The sequence below is a fragment of the Spermophilus citellus genome, assembly GCF_964194105.1.
Source record: "Spermophilus citellus genome assembly, chromosome: 19".
Classification (NCBI taxonomy): domain Eukaryota; kingdom Metazoa; phylum Chordata; class Mammalia; order Rodentia; family Sciuridae; genus Spermophilus; species Spermophilus citellus.
Window position 1 is genome coordinate 5119267 of NC_138201.1, and position 25048 is coordinate 5144314.

At 49.8% G+C, this 25048-nt stretch overlaps 1 protein-coding gene and 1 long non-coding RNA gene across 4 annotated transcripts in view; both read right to left on the reverse strand.

The window, feature by feature from the left end:
• Positions 1 to 25048, reverse strand: part of PDZRN3 (PDZ domain containing ring finger 3) — a 204976-nt gene that overhangs the window by 135953 nt on the left and 43975 nt on the right. The gene's annotated exons all lie outside the window — the stretch shown is intronic.
• Positions 1687 to 7787, reverse strand: LOC308638574. Of its 2 annotated transcripts, none has more exons than XR_014019878.1 (3): positions 7143 to 7787; positions 6145 to 6303; positions 1687 to 2434 (listed from the first exon to the last, which is right to left on the reverse strand). It is a non-coding gene; the product is annotated as an uncharacterized lncRNA (long non-coding RNA). The 2 variants fall into 2 exon arrangements; XR_014019879.1 differs by having other exon boundaries at positions 6145 to 6300; positions 7143 to 7786.

Here is a 25048-nt window from a genome sequence, read left to right on the forward strand (position 1 = left end):
ATGTTAAGATAAACAACATCCAGAGCAGAGATGGGACTGAGGATCCAATTCCATCAGGGTAGCAAATCCAGAGCCTAGGTGTGGGTACAAAGGTAGCAGCCTGTCCCCAGAGGTGACATTGCCTAGGAGAAATCAGCTCTGCATGTCAGTGTGTTTCAGTCCAAACTGGCATTTCTAACAGACACAGGACTCAGTATTTCCCTCCAGCCTGTCACGGTTCCCACAGGCCACTGCCAGGGACATTTCTAAACTCACTCTGGCATCCATGGGTGGCACCTGATGTTTTACAAAACTGGGCCAACTGTTCAACTTAGAAACTGAGCATGCTGCAGGAGTGGGCTCCACAAGGCAACCCTGGGGGCTGCGAGACACTTGGGTCGTTTTATTGATGGTCTATGTACTACCTATACCCTGTGTGTTTTGATTACTTTACACAGACAAGGCCATAATAGGTGTCGTATTTTAAAATTTGCTCTTTCACTTCATGTATTTTTGAACTGCTATGTATTTTTTGGTGTGCATGGGGAGGGGGTTCCTAGTAATCTTTAAAGACTGCATTTTTTTCCTCAATTGAAGAAGGTATGGTAGTAGGAGCCCTCTCCAAATACAAAGGCAGGCTAGCGCACGACCAAGGTCTGTGTGTGCATGATGCTGTCGGACAACACGGTGCCCTCAGTAACCACATACCCATGTGTTCCCCAGGCCAAGGTGCATACTCAGGGTGTATGAGCAACCTAGCTGACCCCACAGCGCACGTGTGCAGCTCTGTCCTAACTTCCTTATGATTTTACAGTCTAGAATACCCATGCAAATGCATTTTTCCACATAGGAGAGACAGGGGGCTAATATGTAATGAGGTGGGGGGAGAGAGAGGACTAGCAAGGGCTGGATAGGGTGGAACCCCACTGCAATGCAGGTTCAGCCTTGGGATGATAATCTGCTGAGCCTGTGCTAACACAAATAAACACTGCTTCCTGCTGGAGCAGGTGCCCTGTGTCTCTGTGCATGGATCCTGCAACCCTATAAATGACAAACGGGAACTGTATATACTTAACATCTGCAACTTGATGTAGTATGGATATAAAATGTGAAATCACCACCCAGCAAATGAACATAGCCATTGCCTCACCCAGCTACTATTCTCAGTCTTCTTTCCTTTCTTTTGAGACGCTGAGGATGGACCCAGGCCTTAGCTCAAGCCAGACAATGCTTTTCTGCTCAGCTGCTCCCCTAAGCCCTAATCTCTTTTTGGTGGCGGTGTTCTGTACAACTGAATCGTATCAGTGCCGGGACACCCTGGCTCCTCAGCTCAGTGCCAACGTACTCAGAGTTTTGGAAGTTTTCCAGACTACCTTGATTGTCCACTACCTTATCTCGTTATTGCTTAATTTTATGGCTCTAACTGAAAACACTGTGTTCATGAGAGGCCTCAGCATTTTAAAGAGTATTAAAAAAAAAAAAAAAAAAAGGCTGTGAACTCAGGTACTTCTTTTGAGAGGGAAGGGCTATCTGTTGGAGTTATAACAGCACTTTCTCAGCTTGAGAAGGGCCAGGCTTCACCTGAGGGACACTTCACGGATTCCAGACTGTGTGTGAGTCTGATGCGAACACTAAACCCAATACTGTACCCCCCATCCCACCCCCTCAGAATCTTCCCGGCTCATCCTCCCCCACATCGCACAGGGACATACAGATGACATATAGATAACCACAGGCACTGAAACAATTTGCAAGGGAAGAAATAAAAGCAAAACAATAATTAAAATAAAAGCCCACTTACTGCCCAGCCTGCCTACCTACACTGGCTTCAGCAGCACCGACCAACATAGTTACTAGCCTCTGCTGAGGGGGCTCCCTAGCAGGCCCGGGGTGGGGGCACTGAGCCCCCAGCAAGACAGGGGGCCCAACTGTGCTGTCTCCTGCTCCTTTAGCCTCAAGAGATGACAAGTCAACTTCTTTCTCAAGGTCACAACTGGAGCAGCAGTGGGCTGAAGCAGCCCCTCCAGGAAAAGATCACACTGTGAGCAATCTCCTAGCTCCTGGCGGAGAAGTTGTGGGTCCCGCAACCTCAGCTGTCAAAGGAAAAATGCAAAGGGACAGAAGATGACTTGGACTGCTTGGAAACCACCAAGTACCTGGGACACACTCAGAAATTCTGCATCCATTTATTAAGCATTTACTGCATATCAGATACAAAGAGCCAGAAAGCGGATCAGTCTTCACCACCAGGAATGGGCAACACTATTATTCTGACCCAGGAAGAGAAGGCCAGTTGGTAATGTGCACTCAAGGTCTAGAGCTCAAGATGCCACCAGCTGGGAAACATAGGGAAAACCCATGTCCTCTGACTTCTGGGCCACCACAGCATTCTGAAGAGAGCACAGCTCTCAAGGTGAGCTTTTCCTGTGAGGGTTCCACATGGAGTCTCTTCCACCTGTGGTAGGAGGTCTGTTGTTAAAGGAGAAGGAAAAGCTGCCTAAGTACCCTCCAAGGCTGGGTGCGAAGGCTTGGCTCCCAACCTGCAGGGCCGCTGGGAGGTGGTGGAACCCTCAGGAGGCGGGGCCTAGTGGGGGTGCATCCCTGCCCCTTTCTCTCTCTGCTTCTTGGCCATCGTGAATCAAGCATCTTGCTCCATCACACACTCTCACAGGTATGCGCTGCCCTGCCACAGGCCCAAAAGTAATGAGGTCTAACAACCATTGAAACATCTGAAACCATGAGCCAAAATAAACTTCTTTTCTTTTCAGGTCAATTATTTCAGGTATTTTGTTACAGTAATGAAAAGCTAATACAAGAGTGGAGGCCCAGGTTTAATTGGCTGAACTACTCCCTCGCCCACTAGAATATCATAGTATCTCCAAGCACCTCAAATAAGACCCAGCACAGGGAAGGCCCTCCAGACCCATTGAATACATGAGCATGTTGATGAATGAACACCACTGGGCAATGTGCATGGGATGAACCTTTGCTTTTTATCTGTCCACTGGGCGGGGCAAGAAGACCCAGAACTCAGTGGACCAGGCACGTAGAGCTGCATTATCCATAAACCCAAATGACTGGAGAGTCGGGGGCAACTGAACACAGCACAAAATCAAGAAAAGTCCACCAAGCATCATCGTCTCTAGTGACGCTCGAGGACAGCGAAGCAGATACCAAGCTCTCACAAGGTACTTTGTTGATGGGCCAAAAGCTCTCAGTCCTCAGATTGTCAAGGGTTAGCTTACTTTGAGAAATAACTGGAACCAAGTCAATGCAGTGCCTGTGTGACACACTGAGTCACCAGGGAGAAGAAACTGGCCTCCACACAAGCTCTTTGGTGACGTTTCTTTCTGCCATGAGATGCAGGTGGAGTTCAGAGGTCGAGGTTTCACAAGATGTGAATTTGGACAGCTTCCAAACCTTTCCAGGATACTTTTCTAGCTGATACTTTTTTTAACCTGCTGAGGAGGCTTTCTGCATTCCCCCACCTACCTCTACACCTACCACAATCTGTGCTCAGCTGACACATTCACGTAGCATTGCCACGTCAAAGCTAAGCACCTAGCACCCAGCGTATCTGCTTGTGCATCCTAGGAGATGACAATACTCGGGTTGATATAAATTAAGAATGAATGGGCAGCTGTTTCAATCCGTGGCGTGCATCCACAAGAACTCGGTTCAGCAGCTGGAGGATGGGGTGGGTGCTCCCTGGTCTGGCTTTGCTCCCCACAACAGGCCCAGGTATTTCACACACCCAGGTCTGGGCCTCTGGGAGGCTCAGCACCATCCCCAATCCAGGAAACAAGCCAGTGCGTGTGAAAACGGAGGGCAGAATTCCTTCTGTTCGCTCCAGACAATGGCCCAAGTGAGGAATCCTAAGACCCGGATGGCTTTCCATAACTCATCATGCCAGGAGAGAGGAGAAAATTACCCCGCAGCCGCTCCTTAACCCAACTCGGGAAGCCGGCTGACTCACTGGATGTCTGTGGTTTTGCAGAGTGAGATCTCCCGAGTCTTAATGGACGTAGGCAGTTTTTTCCTTAAAGCTCTTAAGCCTTTCCTGACGAAGAAACTGCACACAGGAAAACGTCATTAAGTGACGGCAGTGCCAACAATACCACCCTGAAGTCGGGTTATAGTTGGGGGTGTCCCTGTCACTGTCCCAATTAAAAAAAAAAATCAGAAATCACAGGGACAAAGGAAAGCCCCTGGTAGGAATCTATGACCTAAAGTCTTGGAGGTGCCCATAGGGCCCGTAGGGTGGGGGACAGGGCACTTCAAGGATGCCTCCTGTGAGTGGCTGTTCCAGGCCCTGGCTGCTCTCTGCTCTCAGGCCAGAGGGAAGAGGCTCAGCTGAGGACAGGAGTTGGGGACACTGCCTCCTCCGCAAGGCAGAGACTGAGCAATTGAAGCCAGATTTAAAGTTAGGTAGTCAGTGTAGTTAGGTAAATGGGGTCTAATATCAAGTGAAATCTAAAATGGAGGCCATGCTGAGAATGAATTCCGGAAAAGTTGAGCAACTCTCGGAATGTTAATGAAGCCCAGGAAACAGCCCCCAACAGATGTGAAGATAGCCCATCCCAAAGAAATGTTATTGAAAAGCCCCAGCAGATTTGAAGAGAGCCCATCCCAAAGAAGTGTTAATGAACAGCAAACTTTAAGATGCTGCCTCAGAAGTCCTTCCTGCCCAGACTACTTCTTTGGCCTACCTGTGTCCCACCCCTGGGCCTTCCCACCTACATTCCATCACTGAAAACTATAAAATGGAGAGACAACCGCACTTCCACGGATTCCACCTCTTGGGTCCCCTTCTTCCTCCGGGAGAAGTCTTTTCTGCTGTCCTTTAATAAACTTCTATTTTCCACTCTGACCTTGCCTCGGCATGCTTCTCTGGTGTTATTCTTCAACATTGGGGAGGCAAGGTAACACAATCTCTCCACCATGAGGACTCTAAGGGGCCCAGCGCCTGCTCCCAGGCACCAGGGAAAAAGGAGAGGGACTTTTCCTGTTGTCACTGCACGCAGACCAGAGGTGGCAGAACAGAGCCAAAGGCGGCCCAAAGCTTGCTTTTATTTACTTTTGGCAGGTCCCAGCTTCCTGCTTCTAAGGGGAGCGTGGGGGGAGGGGAGGGTTAAAAGTCTCATAAAAGGGGCTCCGAAGGCTTTTTGGACACTGAAGAACTCTTACAAAACTACATTTTGATGAGCTACATGTAAATGAATCAGAAACATATGGTCTTCATTTCCTCCATAACGCACAGGGGTTTCAGCGCACGGAGGTGGGGGGGCCTGCAGAGATGAACCCTGGCTCTGGGGAGGGGCTGGGGCAGCTTCAGACATTTGCTAACCCGAAAGGAAAGGAAGACTAAGTAACTAGGCCGCTAGCCTGGCAGGGATTCTCTAGAGGCATTTCCCACTGCCCAGCCAACCTGAAAGGCCAGGGAGAAGGAGAAAGCCCTGGTACATACCCACCCTGGCCACCCCTTGACCTTGACCATGGTAGCTTCCTCTAAGAAAGCCAGAGGACTTGGAAGTTATCTGGAACCTACTCCAAAATAATGGGTATTATGCTGGCTGGTGGGAATCATGAAGCAGAATGTATAAACATTTTAAGTCCCCAAGATGCCACTAAAAGAAACGTAGGTAGCGTCTCCCCCCAAAAGGTTGGCCAACACCAAAGATAAGCGAAGCAAAGCAGCAGTCCTGCTTTTGAACATGCGCTTATATGAGGACCCAGAGCTTCTTATCCTGAAGCCCCAGGGAGCTCAGTGTCACTCAAATCCCTGGGATGTGGCCTGGGGAAGGAGCAGGCAGACAGCCACAGGTATGCAGGGGACCTTGGCCTCTGTCGGTTCACACAAGCATTTTATTAAGCTAATAATTCTAAGGGGGCAGTAAAGAAGCCAGGAGCAAATGAGGTCCTGGAAGGAGTTTCTTGATGGGGTCAATCATTCAACACCTGTTTGGGCTGAAAATTAAATGGACTGTTTGAATTTCACAGGTCAAAGAGCCAGTGTGTCCAAGTCAAGAAAAGAAAAGAGAAGGAAGGAAGGAAGGAAGGAAGGAAGAAAGGAAGGAATTAAAACTCAAAAAGCAGGAAAGCTTTTTGGGGAGGCAGACACAAGGAGAAACAGAGAACAAGGAGACCCTTCAAAACAGGAGTCACCTGGACGGAGGAGGAGGAACTTTGGAAGAGCCAGAAAGGCAGGAAATGTTCTGGTAAGCGACACCTGCGCCAGCTGTCGGGGCATCAGACATCACAGGACGAGCCCAATGGCTGGTGGCATCTCTTCTCCACGCTGCATACAACGACAGTCACTTTCTGCTGATAACGATGTTAAGCTTAATTACATGGAGGTCAACCTTGAATGCTTCCTTCCTCAAACGGAAAGTCATGCCCTTATTTTTCATCTAATTGCACAAGAAGCGGTGCCCTGTCTGGGACGCCCGGGGCGGCTCCTGTGACAAGGGTGCTCAAAGTTTCCACGATCGCTGTTAATTAGGGGCCTGTCATAGGCACAGAATGGGCTCTTCTCTTCCCCCTGAGAGAAGCTGAACGCAGCACGGTGGCAGGAAGGCAGCATCAGGAGGTCACCGTGCTGCCTGGGGCTCAAAGTCCTATTGGCAAGATGGAAGCCCAGGCCTCTGGACACCAAATGGCCCCTTCTACAGGTTCACCATGGCCAGGTGAGGACAGGTGAGCCACGGCAGCAAGTCCTCGCCTGGCACTCGGCAGAGAGGGTACCTACAGCTCCAGATGCTGCCTACTGAGCTGTCCCTTTAAAGACTGAGGGAGGGACATGCACCTAGAAACTCCCAGCACTGCACACAGAGACATTCAAATGTCCTTTTAAATACAAAATAGGTATGTCTAGCCACAGGCTGTATGTTCTGCCGCTGGGATGTCGTCTCCAGGGGGCAAGGACCATGTTTGAGTCACCTGTCACCTTGGCAATTCGGCACCATACCAAAGCTGCCTGAAGCACGACATGCTGCCATCCACCAAGCCCCAAGCTGTGCGTCTCGGTAAAGCTGCCCAACACACAGGTCATTTTCTGGCCTGAGTGACAGGTCTCTGGCCCCCTCTTGCTTTTCCTATTAGCAGCAGTGACTCTGGGCCTTTGGGGTAAGATCCAGCTTAAACAACCACAAAGCCCCACTCACCTCTAATCTAATCCACTGCCTGCCATCCTGGTCCCCTCTGCCTGCTGGTTAGTGAAGGTGTCACCTTTCAGAAAAAGGCCAAGTAACACGCGAGGAGGGCAGCATCGTGTTTGAACTTCAGGGCCTACAGCTCTTGTTTTACCAACAGCAACATCGGGTGTTTTACTGTTGACGTTATTTCTTTTTCTTTTTTCTTTACTTTTTTCTTGTTATAAAATCACACACCTACTGCAAAGGTCCCTCTAAGCCAGTGGTTCTCCAAGAGGGTTCTGGAACTGGCAGCTGTTCTCATCAGAAATGAGGCGTCCCAGTCCCCTGCTCCAGGGGCCCACCTGGCGCCCCATATCTTAATAGCTGACTCTTGGACAGGACCAGCCTCAAGGACAACTGCTCTGGGGGACTGGCTCTCAGTCTGACCTGCATAAAACAAACACTGTGGAGCTGAAAAAGAACCAAGACTTGGTCCCTCCTCAAACCAACAAAACTCCCTGTCTCTAACTGTGGGGCCTGGGCTTCAGTCTTCCTTTAAAAGTCCCCCAGCCAATTTTCCTGGGATGCCATTGTTGGTAAACACACCCCTCCTATGAGGCTTCAAACCCAACCTCACAGTAGATGTTTGCAATGTCTTCGAGCCATGACCCCAAAGCAACTTCATTACAGTAGATTAAATGCCACTTTCCAAAAAGGAAGACTTCCCAGGTCCGATGGCTTCTACCCAAAGGTGACCTGGTCTTATATTAGGTTAGGAATTATCAAGAAATAGCAAAACCAATGATTAGGGCTAGGAAAGAATAAATGCACAAATGTTCAGGCAGGGGTGGGGGAGGGGAAGAGGGGGAGGAGGGGGAGGAGGAGAAAGAAGGGGAAGAAGAGGAGGAGGAGGAGGGGAAGAGAGGAGGAGGGGGGAAGAGAGGAGGAGGAGGAGGAGGGAAAGAAGAGGAGGAGGAGGAGGGGAAGAGAGGAGGAGGAGGAGGGGGAAGAGAGGAGGAGGAGGGGGGGGAAGAGAGGAGGAGGGGGGAAGAGAGGAGGAGGAGGGGGGAAGAGAGGAGGAGGAGGAGGGGAAGAGAGGAGGAGGGGGGAAGAGAGGAGGAGGAGGAGGAAGAGGAGGAAGAGGAGGAAGAGGAGGAGGAGGAGAAGGAAGAGGAGGAGGAGGAGAAGGAGGAAGAGGAGGAGGAGAAGGAGGAAGAGGAGGAGGAGGAGGAGAAGGAGGAAGAGGAGGAGGAGAAGGAGGAAGAGGAGGAGGGGAGGAGGGCCATATTTGGGGTCTGCCTCAGAAACCCACACACTTGCTGGGACAAGGGTCACGCGGATGACAGAGCTCTTGCGGCTCTCTGTGCTGCAGATACTGAATGTACGTCTATTTTTATATTTATAACAAGATGGTCAGAAAGAAAAGGACTGATTGTAAACTGACGGGTGCAGCCAGGGCCCTGGCTGCTCTGGAGGAACCGACACAGTGCCAAGAACCACGGCCTTCATCTAAATGCAAGTGAAACGGTCGTGTGGCAGCCGTGGGCAGGGTTCCACCTGGCTGTGCCCTGTGGGAGCGTGGCCCTGGCCGGCAGAGCCCCAGGCACCTGAGGGTGGACAGACCCCCCACTTCCTGCATGCCAGCCACACAGAGAGCACCATTCCCAGCTGAGCAAAGCAACACCCAGGGGACTGCCTGTCACCATGGGGCACCGGCACGCCCTGGGTTGGCTCTGCCTCTGTTTCTGTGACCTGGGACATCCACCCCATTTCAAATTCAGCTTAAAGGAGTTGGTGCTCGGGAGCCCCATGGCCAAGTTCTTCTCTTGGGTTCTCACTAAAGAGGCCAAAGGGGCCCCTCTGCACTCCTCGCCTGCAGAGTAGCTCTTTACCAAGGTCCTCAGCGCTGGCTTGGACGTGCCACTCCACAGATGGCAGAGTGCCCACGAGCCACAGGAGGTTCTCAGGGAGGTTCTGCCTTGCTGGCCACAGACCCAATCCTGTGCCACTTGAAAGCCCTTCAGAGCAAAGGCCTGTGTTTGTTTTAAAATGAGAAGTTTCAGAGCTTGCTCTCTGCTCTCTAGACCCGAGAGCACTCACCAGTGGACAATCTGCTCTTTGGTTCTCGAGCCTGGGCTCTGAATCCCTGCTCTCTATTAAAGTTCTCTGCTGTGGGTCAAGCTGTGACCAGATCAGCTCCTTTTAATACAAAGAATGGCTTGTTTTCATCTTAACCTCACAGTTCACGAGGCAGAGAAAGAAAACAGGACTGGACAGGGAGCAAGGGCCTCGAGGTCAGACCAGCAGGGCCGCACAGCCGGCTGCTCCACCTACCAGTGATATGACCTCAGGAAGGCCACGTGGACTTTTGAACACTGTAGTTCTTGCTTCTAGAAAACGGAGACAGTGGCAACCCAGTTGGGGGTTATTGTAAGAAGTGAAAGAATACTGGATTTCATATTTGACTCAACACAAAATCGATCTTAATTCCAGGAACAGTCTTCAAGAATGCACAGAGAGACCAGGCATAACGGCAGATGCTTGTCACCCCACCAACGTGGGAGGCTGAGGCGACTTGGTGAGACCCTGTCTCAAAATAAAATAAAACGGGCTGGGGATGTACCTCAGCGGTAGAGCAACCTCGAGTTCAGTCATTAGTACTGCAAAATAAATAGATTAAATAATGCACAAGGAGGAAGTTCATGCAACAACTTTAGAGCAGTCCTTAGACTTCTGGGGAGGGAAGCTGAGGGAAGAGGATGGACCACAGTTGGAAATGCAAGGCCTCTTTCCTCTGCAGTTTTCTCTTTTTTTGGTACTGGGAATTGAACTCGGGGGCACTCGACCACTGAGCCACATCCCCAGCCCTATTGTGTCTCACTGAGGTGCTCAGTGCTTTGCTTTTTTGCTGAAGCTGGCTTTGAATTTGTGATCCTCCTGCATCAGCCTCCTGAGCCACTGGAATGATAAGCATGCACCTCTGCGCCCGGCTCTTAAAAACACATAGCCATCATGGTGAAATGTCCATACCAGGTAGAATACGCCCACCTTTCCTCTTCAATCACTATTCCTGAACTTGATTATATTTTAAACATCTGATGAAAACTGAAATGAACCCAAGGAAAAGCACAACGACACAAACAGCAGACACACGGCCTTTGGGTTTCTTTATCTACCACTTTTGCAAAAAAAAAAAAAAAATCAACACAAAACCATAAATTCTACAGACACTGAGGAATCATTTTCCCAAAGTAGGTCCCCACTGATTTCCAGTTTAGGTTTGATTGTGCCACCTCTGTTGCAGCTAATGAAGAAAGCGCTGGCATTTTTTAGAGATGGACACTGAACTATGTTGGGGTACCACTACAGACTGCCTTGGATGGACCTGGAAATGCTTCAGTATGGAAAGAGGAGAGGGAGGGGCAGAGGCCATAGCCAACATCGTGGCCTTGGCCGGCTGCGCCTGCACCTGCTCCTGCAACGTGTTCCCTGGGCTGCATCTGGAACTTCAGTCATTACTTCCCCTTACTGTCAGAGGCCCACGGAGAGCAGCGAGGTGGGTAGGGGCCGTGACCTCCTTGAGCAGCAGGGCTCCACAGCACACAAGGCCACCTTCCTTCTAATGAACCCAGGAGGATCCTGAGGCCCAGAGATGGGTAACTCTTAAGGTCACACAGCCAGGAAGCCAATGAGCCGACGCCCACCCAGGAGCCCGTGACCTCCCAGAGCCTGTGTGGGGTCTTCCCCGCCCTGCTCTGCGTGGGCAGCACTCGCCACCTTCACCCTCTCACCTCCTGAGAGCTTCCTCTATCTCGCAGCTCCTCATCTCCTGGGGCCCTACCGCATTTCCAAAGAAGCTTGCCTCTTGATTTCAGGGGAACTAAAGGGGTGAGCTGTGGCCGGACCCACACACCTGCACAGCTCAGGGCCCGCTGCGCAGCGAGAGGTACATAAATAATCATTACGGCTTCTCCACCCTCCTCATTTCCTCACCACTTAAAACTCTCCTCCTCGTGATGCGTCCTGATGACCAACTTTAACTGGATGATAATTGATTCTAGGCAGCAGACGCACTGAGACATCTGCACAACTGTCTCATCCCCCATCCCCCCATGATCTTATAAAGTCAGAGTATTTTCTTTCCTGGGAATAATAGAAAATGCAAACAGAAAATAGGGGCGTGTCTCCATCTGTGTCCACAATGGCTTCCAAAGCTCCGCTCCCTCTCATCAACTAGATTCCGAAGAAAACAAGACGACAACGTCAGACGCGGCTGCGGTGACATTGCTGTTTCTGTGAGTTAGAACTGGCTCCACCTAATGACCGTGTGCAGATTATTTGCCCAGGAAAATAGAGGGCGCTACTGTCTGGAAGTCGCACAGGAGTCAACTGTTCAGAAATCCGGACAGTCAACCGAGGACGCCGAGGACAGATCTTCATGTCCAGGGTCATGTTCCTCTAAAAGTTTAGGTTAACAGTGGCCTCGCAGCTGGGGATGATTCATGCATCCTCCCCTACTGAGTCCTCCTGGAACCACAGAGAAATAAGCAAGACCCACTGTGTGCCAGCCACATGGGCTTGGTTCCCTTCTGGGTAGGTAAGTATCTGGCAACCCCGGCCTAGTGACTTCAAGAGGTGAAACTAACCTGTCAAATAGCATCACAGAGGGCAGAAGCAGAGAGAGAACCGGGGCGGGGAAGAAGGAGAACAAGTAGCCAAAGGAGAGTTACCACCATCTACGGCCAACCTAGATGCCCTTCAGTAGATGAATGGATTAAAAAAATGTGGCGTATCTACACAATGGAATATTACTCAGCAATAAAAGAGAATAAAATCGTGGCATTTGCAGGTAAATGGATGGCGTTGGAGAAGACAATTCTAAGCGAAGTTAGCCAATCCCAAAAAACCAAATGCTGAATGTTTTCTCTGATATAAGGAGGCTGATTCATAGTGGGGTAGGGAGGGGGAGCATGGGAGGAATAGATGAACTCTAGATAGGGCAGAGGGGTGAGAGGGGAAGGGAGGGGGCAGGGGGTTAGAAATGATGGTGGAATGTGATGGTCAGTATTATCCAAAGTACCTTTATGAAGTACATGTATGAATTGCTGTGAATATACTGTGTACACAACCAGAGATATGAAAAATTATGCTCTATGTGTGTAATAAGAATTATAGTGCATTCCACTGTCATATATAAATTAAAGAAAGAAAGAAAGACAAGCCTGGACCTCCCTGCAGTTTGGAGTCCTGTCCTCCTTGTGATCCCTTCCTCCTGTGTGCATGCCCACCAGGATGCCTCTGCCATGAGGCAGCCCAAGAGCCCTTGCCAGACCAGCACCATGCTGTTTAGATTTTCTTTCTCCAATGTGGTGAGCAAAACAAACCTCTTTTCTTTATAAAATACCCAACCTCAAGCACTTCATTGTAGCAACAGAAAACTTGCTACATAGCTCAACCTGGAAAACGCCTTCTAGCAGTCTAGAAGTCTAGAACTCCCATCCATACCCCCAAACCATAACAAGGCAGCAGCCAGAATGTGTTTCATGTAAACATTTTCAAAGTCTTAGAAACTTAATAGTATTACTCTCTGCAGGCTCCTACCTGGTAGGGAAAGCAGTGTACTAAACCCAAGTGTCCAGCATGGCCGAGCAAGGTCTGAGCCAAAGCCCCAGGAAAGCAGCAGGAAAAGACCAGATTCCGACAGCCTTGACTGGCTGTCGCCTATCTGAATCACCAGACCAAGAGGACAGGTTGCAGAGGGGAGAGAAAAATTAAACGTGTCTGCTTCTGTGTTTCAGAGGCAATTATGAATTTACAGCTCAAGTGTTACTATTTTTGGAGTCAGAGTCGGTAATTATGATTTTCTTCCAGAGAAGATAATTACACCATAACTGCTGACAGCTTTCAGGAACATTCTGGAGCCACCACTTTCCTCCCCTACACCACCCCTCCTGAGGAGGCAGCCCTGGGGAAGCTCTCCGAGGAACACCTTTGTCCTTGGAGCAGACTATACAACAGAACAGCTGCTGTGGTCACCAAGACGAGATCCAGATTCGGAATCCACTCACCCTCAGGGAGACCCCTAGTTCGCAGAGACTCCTGCAGTCCAGGATGTTTAGAAAGAGTTCGACTGCCTAGAGCAATCCCAACGTCCCCACTGACGTGTTCTTAAAAGTGTGGGGCTCCCCGGCACAGCCCTTCCTATGACAATCACAGGCTTCCGACTTGCTCCAGTACCACCACCTCAACTGCATGGCCTGAGTCTGAGGCACAGGCTCCTCCAAAGTCTCACACCAGCAGGAAGGTATGCCGTGAATCACCTGGCAGGAGAAGGGCAGACTACAAAGAGACATCAGGCCAACAAGAGGGGATGAAGGGAGAACAAAGGCAAGAAACTGTGATGCAGAATGAGCAACTAGGTAAGGGCTACTTGAACACAAGCACCGCAGTACTGGACAGTCAATCTGATTGCCAAGATGGCCAGTAAGTGACTAATGAGAGGGTAGCACACGCAGTGTGGACATACTGCACAAAGCAATGATTCATATCTAAGGCAGGGTGGAGTAGGACAGTGCACAATTTTATCACCCTATTCAGAAAGGCACCATTTACAAACTTACAAATTATTTCTGAAAACTTCCACGTAATATTTTTAGACTCCAACTGACCATAGGTAACTGAAAGAGCAAAAAGTGAAACCTCAGATAAGGGACTACTGCATGAACACACAACCAGAAACTGTGATCAGGACAGTTACCCAGTGGTGGGTGATGACTTCATACCAAGCATCAAAGGCAGCCCCAGGGATGAAATCTGAGCAGCTCTCCCAGGGGCATCAAGACCGCACAGTGAGTTGGCATCTGCAGGCAGGGTCTTCCCCACGTGCACCTTTCCAGAACAGAGACGGCACCTTCGCCTGGACTTCTCTGGGCTAGGAGTATCAGTCTTTCCTGCCCTGGTGCCTCCTCCCTCTGCTCCAAGAGCCTCTGGGTCTGTCCTCTGCCCCGTGCCTCCTGTGCCCAAGGGTTCAGGACAGTGGGACTCCCTGCAGCGAAGCTGGCCTCAGTCATGCTGCCCCCTCCTTCCTCTGGGGAAGTGTCCATCTGGACCCTCAGCCTCTCCTTCACAGGGAAGCCCTGGAGCACCCACTCCTGTGTCCAGGAACAGCCCTGCACTGGGAAGCCAGCTGCCTGAAAACCACATAAGTATCTTCTAAGACCTTCTCCACGTCCGGGGACACAGCGTTCTAGACACAACAGCTGCTTCAAGTTAATAAAATCTGAACGATCCCTACTTGGACCCCGGTCACCATTTTTAAGTGGGGGAGCTGGGTCTCGGTGACTTTCCCATCATGGGATTAGAATCTGTCCTTCTGTGGCAGTAATAAAATTGACGGTGCGGCTATTCTTTACTCCCAATTTAGGTTAATGGTGATACATTTTAAATCAAAGGCCTTGTGTTAGAAAGGGTGAATCACACTGTAGCTGCACAGTTTGTGTGTTGTGATAATGACAGGAACTGCAACTCTGGAAGGTACTTCGTCCTTTTTAATCAACTAAGCTCAATGGCCATTTTCTTGAGTTCACACTTAAAATCATAGCTCATGTCTAATGGCCAGCATTTCATTTATGGGAGGTTTAAAGATACGGGAGACAAAGTCACAGTGACTCCAAAAGTCATGCAATTTGGCAAGATTTTAAAACATCATTTCGAAGCATTCAATTCCATAAGTCTGAGTCTTAAAACATTAAAGGCCCACAGAGCTGGATCCTTCCACTGGTCCAAAGACCCTCTGCTATCAGCACCCATGAAAGGACATTCTCACTAGCGCCCCTCACACTTGTTAACCACTTATGTACAGAAGAGATTGTTTTAAAAATATATTTGCATATAGCCAGGTGCAGTGGTGCATGCTTGTAATCACAGCAGCTCTGGAGGCTGAGGCAGAAGGATCACAAACTAGAGACCACCCTGAGCAACTGAGCAAGACCCTGCCTCAAAATCAGTAGTAAAAAGCACTAGGGATGTTGCTCAGTGGTAGAGCATGCTGGGTTCAATCCCCAATAATGCCAAATAGGATATAATAAAAAAAAAATAAAAATGCACTTGCATTTAAAGAATATTTAAGTAAAAATATCAGATTATAATATGGACAGAAGAAGCGGTGGCGGTATCCACTGAGCGGAGTCTGGCCGGGGCTGGATGCATTTTCAACAAGCCTGCAGCTGCAGCAAAACCAGACAAACCCAACCAACAAGTGACAACCTCACCACCACGTCATCATAGTTACGACGACGGAGCGCGTGCTTTCGCCCACACCCACTGTCCTTAGTGTCATTTAGCAGGGTAACGTTAAAACAAATGCCTCTGCAGGGACATGTCCCCCGAGTCTGTGCCCACACCTCGAGGTAACAACAACCTGTTGGAATGAGTGGGACTGGAATCTGGAATCCCATGAGGGTTAGAACCTTCCCCAAACTCGTCCCTTTAAACCTCAAAAGAAAACACCCTGCAGGCCGCTTCACCGGCTGGCCAAGATGCACTCTTCCTCCCTATGCGATGGCCATAAGAATCTCGTCACCTGGTACAGTGTCACCAGGTCATGGATGGAGAGACAGAGGCTGAGAGGGAGCCTGATCAAGCTGGGGGCGGGGTGGGTCTGGGTCAAGCTCTCTGGAGTCGATTTTGACAGACAGATGGGCGAAACGGGACACTGCAGAGGGAATCCTGCACCACGGCCCATGTGGCAAGAACTGGGAACCAGAACTGGGATTGTGGCTCAGCGGCAGCGCTCGCTTAGTGAGGCCCTGGGTCCAATCATCAGCACCACATAAAAGCAAATGAAATAAAGATATTGTGTCCAACTAAAAAGCACGTAGACACACCTGCACCATCGCGAGCCCACAAGATTTATTTGCTCTACAACCAGAAATACCCAACCTACTCATCCCATGGAGTTGAAGGGCACCTTGTGGATTCTGTCCCCCGTGTCTGCACCTTTGCCCCAATTGGGGGTGACATGGCCTTGGGCAGCTAGATCTCTGTGCATCAGCAACAGATTAACTTTGCAGAGATGGAGGCTTTGGAAGACAGATGCTTCTGCGTGGGTCCTGCTGAGTCTCAGTCATGCTCTGAAGGTCATGGGCTCCATTATTAAGATTCCTTAATACAGACCCACCTCAGGATCCTTGCACACGAAGTGGGGTTAGCCGTTTCAAATCTCTTTGCTTAATCTAGGTTGTTTGTGAGACCATCTCAAGAAGACAAGAACATGAGGCGACTACACAAATTAACTGTGAAAACTGAAAATTAAGTGTGTCCATTAGCAACCATGTAAGAGGATCCAGATGCTAAACTCTATAGAAGGACTTTCTCCCCTCCAGTTGGGACCCTTCCCTTCTCACGGGTCTACCATATGGTAGAAAGAAATACATATTTTCTATGAGATTTGACTGTTAAAATCCTGCATCCTGCAAGCGCGTGATCGTCTTTGCGTTCACCAAGCTGGTTTGGTGCAGCTTCTTTTAAGAGCGGTGCATACCTTCTGGAGGCTTCATGCCGCTCAACCAGTGAGACTCGCCCCTGCCAGAGAAGCTCCTGCACCTGGCACCCAGTCCATTCTGCACACTGAGGAGGATGGGGACAGGGACATCTTATCCAGTGGCAATGGCGGAAGGAGTTTTGCAGCAACCAGTGCTCAGCATCCCGAGAAGGGAAAGGGCTGCTGCCCTCTCCAGGCCCAGCCAGGGGCGCCAAGCTCCAGAGCTGCCCTGGCGAGGGACGGGGTTTCTCTGCGCTCATGGAAACGGCTCCAATGCATCTTTATGCGCAGGCGCCTGAGTTTGGAAGCTCTCCTTAGTTCCCAACATTGGAGCCTCTAGTCCATTCTTTTGCAAAGATGTTGACATTCTCTGAAAAACACTGAATCAAGGTTGAAACACAATGCCCGTTACAGGCTGAAGGCAGGAGAAGAAGCCGCACTCGATCTTCACAGGGAGGTGCTCTGCAACGCCTCCCCTGCTGCCCACCCATCAGCATGTGAGCAGGGGAGTCCACCTTTAGGCACCCCATCTGCAAAATGGGACAATGCAAAAATTACTGTTGCCAGTACAACTGTCAGCTGGCTGCATACAGTAAGTGCTCAATAAATGCCTTGGCAAGTTGATCATCACCCTCTTTGTCACAATCGTTACTGCCACAGCAGATGGCTTGACAATATCAAAGTTACCCACGTAGGTGCAGTATCAGACAGCACTATGCACCACTGTATACAGCGCCTGCCCCTAGGGCTGTTGGGAAATGCCACATCCACCAGACAGAAGCAGAAGTCAACCAGTCCCTTCCCCTGCAGACCTTTGCTTCCCATGTAAAGCGGTAAGGGGATGAGCCCCCAGCTAATGCCCCTGCAGGTTGTCCCCAAGAGCAGGAAGGGAAAACCGGAGGCTGTTTTAAACTTGAGCCAGCTCCTGGGCAGATGTGCGGGCCGCAGGCTTCCAAACTGACTCCGTGCTGAAACCATGTTTGCTTTAAAAAAAAAAAAAAAAACAAAACAAACTTGTTCCAATAAAAGCCAGGTTTGTCTTTATTCCTCAGACCCTGCTCTGAGGCTTAACCTGGGAGATAAGGATTTCTACGTCAAAGAAATGAGTGACATCTAAAGGGAAGTACAAATAAACTCCGTCCTCTTCTCAACTCCAGAAAAATCAACATCTTAAGTCCCAAGAATCCAGAGGATGACGCCATTAGGAGAAAAGGCCAGGAGTGCGTGGCTGAGGTCTCCATGCGGGACAGGAAGAACTGTCAGAGATCCCAGCAAGGTCCAGTGTTTGTACACAGGGAGGGAGGGAAGAGGGGAGGGGGGTGGGGGAGAGGGGAAGGAGAGGTGAATTATGCAGCTTCACAATTAGGCTCGGCAAACCAAGTCCCTTCCCTGGTTTCCACAAAGCGACACCTCTTCTAGAACAAGGAATACAGAGAACCTCAGCTAACCACCAGTCAGGCTCACAAATCTCTGGATTAAAATGCAATTTGAAAATTCTATCCAGCAGGGTGCAGTGCCACACCCCTGTAATACCAGTAGCTCTGGAGGCTGAGGCAGGAGGACCACGAGTTCAGAGCCAGCCTCAGCAAAAGTGAGGCCCTAAGCAACTCAGTGAGACCCTGTCTCTAAATAAAACACAAAATAGGGCTGGGGAGGTGGCTCCATGGGTGTCCCAGAGTTCAATCCCTGATTACCCACCCCCCAAATCCTACGAGCACTCACACAGCCTGTGAGTGGGACATTTACCATGAATACTTATGGAGCAGCTGTACCCATAAAATTCTCGGGGGGTGTGGGGGGATCACTCAGACGGAGAACGTAAGATCCCCCAGAGTCCAGATGTGGTTTCACCCCCTCAAAATTCTTCTGCTTGACAATTGGTCAAAAAAACCAACGTATTTGAAACAGAATCAGAATCTAGAGTGTCATTCAATCTTGGAAATCAAACATAGAAAAAATTAAAAATAACACTTGCTCAATTTAAAAGAAATATACTATGAACATTTGTATTATGATTTTTAAATTAAAAATTATAGTTAGCACTTTAGTTTGAACCCTTCCAGTATGTGTGTATAAAATTTCTATTACTTCTAAGTCGAAATACCTAAAGAGCTGGACTGGTGGAGAAACAGAAGAGAGAACTGTAGTTGTCGGTTAGGCATGCCTGACACAAAGGTCATGTGGAACCACAATGCTCAGGCCCATCCACGGGGCAAGACAAGGAGGGAACATGTTTTAAGAATCTGGTAGTTTGAACAATTCGGACATCTGTCACTGAAGGGGGATCTTTGCAGAGTGCACCTGGGTACATCCACTCGAGGCAGACAATGTCTACATCATCCCCAGGCGCCAGGCTCCACAGTGCACAAGATGGGATTGAGCCACACGTCTTTCAAACTTCAGATGGATGCAGTGTAAGGATTTTAAAAATGAGTAACTACGAAATCTGCACACAAATGCCGGGTATGATCATTAGAAATACAAGTTCAACTTCATGGGCTGCGTTTCTAAAGTCTAAAAATTTCTCTGGGTTTAAAGTAAAACTGATGATTAATAGATTTTTATCAATCCAGCTCAAGCAGAACAAGCAGGGAAATTCCTTCTCATTCAGAGTCACTGGGGGAGGGAATGCCCCAGAGTCCTATGGAGGGGCCAGCAGCACTCAGAATTCTATACACAGCCAGCAAGCGCCAGACTCACGGGAGAGTGTGCTGTACAACCCTCATTTCTCCAAGCTCTCCTGCACTCTGTTCTCTGCCTTTCAACCCAAGCAGCGTTGTCTGTAACACTCAGCTCCTATCCTCCTTCCTAAGATATGAGCACAGGGCTGTGCTGTGCCCAGCTCTGCACCAGAAAGGCAAAGACTGGGCCCTGCCCAGGATGGGGGGGTGCTCATGGTCCACACAGTTTGTATGGGCTGGAGCAGAACCCCCCCATACCACGTGTTCACATGTTGAAATGTCACCCCCACTGTGATCAAGATGCCACAAGTTTACCCGACTGTGATGCTCAGAGGCAAGGTCTTGGGCAAGTGCTTAGGGTCCAACAAGCCACCAGGGTGCAGCCCTCATGACTGAATTACTAGTGGCTTTATAAGAAGAGGGAGAGACACCAGAATAACACAAACACACCCCGTCTCTTGCCATTCAATATCCTGGGTCACCGCAGGACTCTGCCAGCAAGAAGGCCACCATCAGACATGGTCCCTGGACCCTGAATTTCTAAAGCAACACAAACCTCACAACTTTATAAACTGACCCAGGCTGTCGTGCTGTGATACTGTCAACAGAGAAACCAACTAACACATGCCTGAATGGTGGGGACCGAGCACGACCAACCCAGAAACCTGATACTCAAAAAGAAATAAAGTGAGGAGTAACCTAAGGAAGGAAGGGAGAGGCACTGGAAAACCGCAGGTGAGCAAGGCCGTTCAACAGGGGAGGCAGCGGGCCTGTCTGCCAACTCATGTACAAGCTGTGAGATCTTCGGGATAAGAAGGAGCCAGCCCAGCAAAGAGCCATGGGAGGCCGGGGGCAAGAAGAAATGGCTGCGGAAACCACAGCCACACACCACCACGGTGATCTCACCTGTAACAGGTGCAGTTCCCCCACATACCTGCCCACCTCCAGGAAGCACAGTATGATCACCCACAAGAAAGGCGCCGTCTTTTTTAAATTCAAGGTCAAAGCCCTATACAGCCCTTAGTGCCTTTATTGTTAGTCTTCTCTGGGAAAATCCAAGAGGCCACAGTTGTTCCACAAATGGACACTCGTTGCTGGCCTGCCCTTCCTTCTTCATCTTGGAAGCAGGAAACATCGACCAGTTTTGACTAGAGGAGTTTCAGAGTCTCTGAGCTACCTGGAGGTCAGACGGGTTATCTCTGCAAATCCCAGGCAGAGAATCAGTCCCCAGCAGAATTCTGGTAAACATGTGCCACTATTAAAAGGATCCCAAATGACCTTCTGAACAGTCCCCAAGTGAGATGGGCCAGTGGCAGGCTTCGGAGTCCAGGGCCACTGTACGGGGCAGGAAGGGCGGGTCAGAAACTGCTGGCTGCCAACCAAGCCCCATCCGTGCACTCTCTCTCAATAACATGAGCTCCTAAGCTCTTTGCTGCACCCTGACAGCAAATGAAACGCTCAGCCACGGCACCAAGCAACAGCTAGAGTCCCGTGATGGCGAAAACCAATGACAAGCATATTTTGGAGCAAGCCCCAAATTAGCAGGATCTGCAGTTTTTAAGAGAGTGGCACTCCAACAGGGGAAGAGTAACTGAAGTGCCAGTCCCTGATCTCCCTGTCTGTAGATACCATTAGCCTCACTTCCAGGTGAAGAAAACAAAAATTAACTTAAGTCCTTGAAAGAAAAACAAGTGCCCAAATGACATGCTACTGCTAAAAGCTTGATCCAAGTCCCCTGGTTCCCCATCACAGGCATCTCTTTGTCACACTGCGGCCCCCTAGTTAGCCGTAGTCATGTCCAATTGTTTTTTTTTTTTTTTTAATCAGGGGGAATCAGATTTTGGAAAGTCCTGCGTAAAAATTTCAGTCCCTAGACATCATGACCCTCGGTATACGTGTGACTGCACATAGGGTGTGACACTATAACGTGCACAATCAGAAATGAAAAAAGTTGTACTGCCATCGTGTACATGAATCAAAATTCATTCTGCTATCCTACTGCCCTCATTAAAATAAATAAATGATTTTTAAAAACAATTTCAGTCCCTAGAAGGGAACAAGAAGAAGCTGAGGATTGGCACGTGCCATGGAGAACCAGTTTCTCAAACCCCCAGGTGATGGGAGAGTGAGCAAGTTAATGACCTTTAGGAAGGGGGTGGAGCAGGGCCCTCCACCCACTGCGGGACAGTATGGATTTCCTGCCCCTGGTCATCCAGGCCTCTGCAGGAACAAGCTGCCCCGCCCAAAGCCTTCTCTATCTTCCCACAACCCAGCCCAGCTTCTCCTGGGTGGGGGCTCTGGGAGCCCCTCACCTGGGCAGGAATTCACACTCAGCCTGTGGATAGATGCCAAGGCCACCCAGGAGTTCCAGGGCGCCGCGCCCTCAGCACTGTGACCTAGTGCTCCCAGACCTAGTGCTCCCAGCCGCCTGTCCCCAGGTCTGGGGCTTCTCCTGCAGCCCCTGAGGCTGAGCTCCCCTCCTCCTGGTGCTTAGGACTGGAAGCACCCAGCTGATAAGGGACCGCTGCACTCTGAGCCTCCTCTGGCCAAGGAGCTGGCCTAGACAGGGGGGCGCTAGACTGGGGAGGCCACCGTGAAGGGAAGGGATCTGTGCTCAGGGCAGGGGCTCTGATCCACCATCTGCCCATTGAGTCCCCACAACACCAGGCCTTGATTCCCCGTCTGTCAGTAGGGGGTGGCAGTCCTGAGCACCCGCTCAGAGCTATTCTGAAGATAAAGGACAGGAACTGGAGAAGGGTAGGGACAAGGATACTTCAGAGTGGCTGAGAAAATGCTGTCACCTGGACCTCCCACCGTCCGTCCCCTTCCTCAACACCATTCTTCTTCCCAGCCTGAGCACCTGGGGGGCACAGCGCACACTTGGTTGGCCTGCTGCCGAGCTCTACCCCTGAGACGTGAGCCAGTGTCCTCTCTGCTGCACCCGCGGATCGAGGGCAGCGGCTGGTACAGAAGGTCTCGAGTGCTCTCCACGTGGACAAATGAGCAAAGGAACAGCTCGACAACGACTAAGCCAATGAGCCCCACTCATGGAGCACCAGGGCTGGACGGACCCCGGAGAGCAGGGCTTCCTGTTCTCTTCCTGGTCACGGGAATAGGTCATTCCGTGCTGGTCATGAGGAAGATTCTTGAAAATAAACGAATGGGACCTCACGCTGGGGGGCCTCCCAGGCACCTGGTATGGCTGCAGACTCTCATGATGTGGCAGCCAGTCTAAGGAGGTTCACTGATACAGCCATGTGCCAAGAGTCCCCCAGAGGAGAAAGAAAACCCATCTCTCTAAGTGACCAGCTTTCCTGGAAAGATAGCCTTTGCCTGTGTGGGCTGGAGCCTTCCCATCTCCAAGGAGTACAGACGCAGCCCTGGGAGTGTCCAGCCACATGGCCACTGCATCCAAATTCCACCAGGAAGAGGAAGGCACCTGGGAGGGGGGCCTGGGCTCCCTGTGCCTCCCTGGAGGCCCCCCCCCCCCCCCCCCCCCCCCGGCTGCCCAGGAGCTCCTGAGAAGCCTCCTACAGTGCAAGCTTTGTTCTCACCCTGTGGCTAAACTCCAGTTGCTTGTGTTTGCTCATCTTCCCGGCTGTGGGCAGAACTGGGGACTGAACCCAGAGCCTTGTGCATGTGAGGCAAGCGCTCTACCAACTGGGCTATATCCCCAGCCCCTGAGACGCTGACGTTCACTGTCATCACAGCTACACATTTAACATGCACGGCAAGTCTACGTTGGAAGGCATTATGATGGGCTATGTAACACCCGGACTAAGGTGTCCACTATTCGTTTTGATGAAAGTCAAGTCTTAACCATGATTTGCCCCAAAATGAGATGAAAACGTCACATTCAACAGCACACACGGTCTCAGGCCTTTGGCAATGTCCTGTACTATATTTCCCACAAACTAAATGCTTCAGAGTGACCCTACTTTCCTGTTTGTAAAAGGACTTGGTATCTTCTTTTTTTTTTTCCTTCCTCAATCTCTACTGTTGAGAAAAGTGATTTATCACCTGCCGGGGTCCCGCTACTCAGTATTACTACCATAAATCCTACCTTTGCGACAACGCCCTTATCTGAGAGAACAGATAGCATCGTCCACAGCTGCTGCTCGTGTCAATGACCTTTTATTTTAGAACGGCTCTGTTTTCGTTATAAATCCTTAAACATATTAACAGAAGACACTTTCATAGCAAATGCCTTGGGTGAGGGGCAATTCTGCTGTGGTCACCATCCTGCTTCTAAGCAAGGCCACAATCCTTAAGTCAACATGTACCCCAGGGGCCATGCTGAAGGACATTTTTCAAAGACTAGTGCCATTTGGTGGGAGTCAACTCTGGAGGGCCACATACCTTTTCAATCAAAGCCACAGCTGCAGACCAGAGCCCCTGCCTGGAGAGAAGCACCCCAGGGCTCCCTCCACCTGATCTGCCCTGAGCAGGTGGCCTCGCCCTGAGAGGTGACCTCTGAGCAGCTGCTCAGAACACAGCAAGGTCTGCTCCTTTCAGAGTCTCAGGCTGGGACAGGACAGGCAGGGTAAAGAATGGAAGAAGCCTGCTAGGTTTGGCAGAACCATTGTGGGCCGTTTTGTGCTGTGTCACAGGCAAGTGACAACATGGCTTTCAGAATATCAAGTTTGGGGCCAGAGGATTTTGACTCACCAAAAGATCTTAAAAGCTACTCCATTTGGCACCTGGCTTCTGCAACAGATAAGCAGGCTGCAGTGAACAGCTAGGATTTGGGGGTTCATGATCACCCTCTCTTCCAACTCGATAACAAACTCGATAACACAATCTGTTCACAGCTATCATGTTTACCAAGATTGATCTTGTAATGTGTGGCCACACTGACTGATCTCTCTTATCCCCGTTTCAAAGATTTTAAAAGCACTTTCAAATGATCAAAGTTCTTGTGGTTAAATTGCTAGCGGATAACCCAGCTGGGTGGAAATCCAATCCCAAGCTCTTCTCCAGTAGATTCAAGTTGACTTACAGAAGAGACAAAAGGCAACTCATTTCTTGGAATACATTCCTCTCCCAAGGCCTCAAAACCTCCTGTGAACTGAGCTGCCATAAATATTGGATGTCCTTCAAGATAAAGAAAATGTCTGTATACACCATGAAACATTACTAAGTCATAAAGAAGAATGAAATTATGGCATTTGCCAGTGAATGGCTAGAATTGGAAACTATCACGCTAAGTGAAATAAGCCAATCCCTAAAAGCCAAAGGCCAAAAGTTCTAATATAGTGGATGCTGACACACAATAAGAAGGGTAGAGGAAGACTAGAAGTTCACTGGACTAGACACAGGGGATGAAGGGAAGGGAGAGGGACGGGAATAGGAAAGACAGTGGAATGAACTGGACATCCCTTTCCTATGTTCATATATGAATATACGACCAGTGAAATTCCACATCATGTACCACCACAAGCATGGGAAGTTGCACTCCATGTATATACAGTGTCAAAAAACACTGTTATGTATGACTAAAAACAAACAAACAAAACCACCTGTGGACACCAGGGAACCAAGCTACCTGGTGATCTCCACCAACGGCTCACATAAATCAACCTCTGTTGGTGGCATCCTGGATCCTAGAACAGTCAAGTCACTGCCAACAGCAAGACAGCAGTTCCCCCCCAAGGAGTGCTGTCCCCAAACAGCAAATAACGGGTACAAATGGCAATAATTACATTAACAGCAAA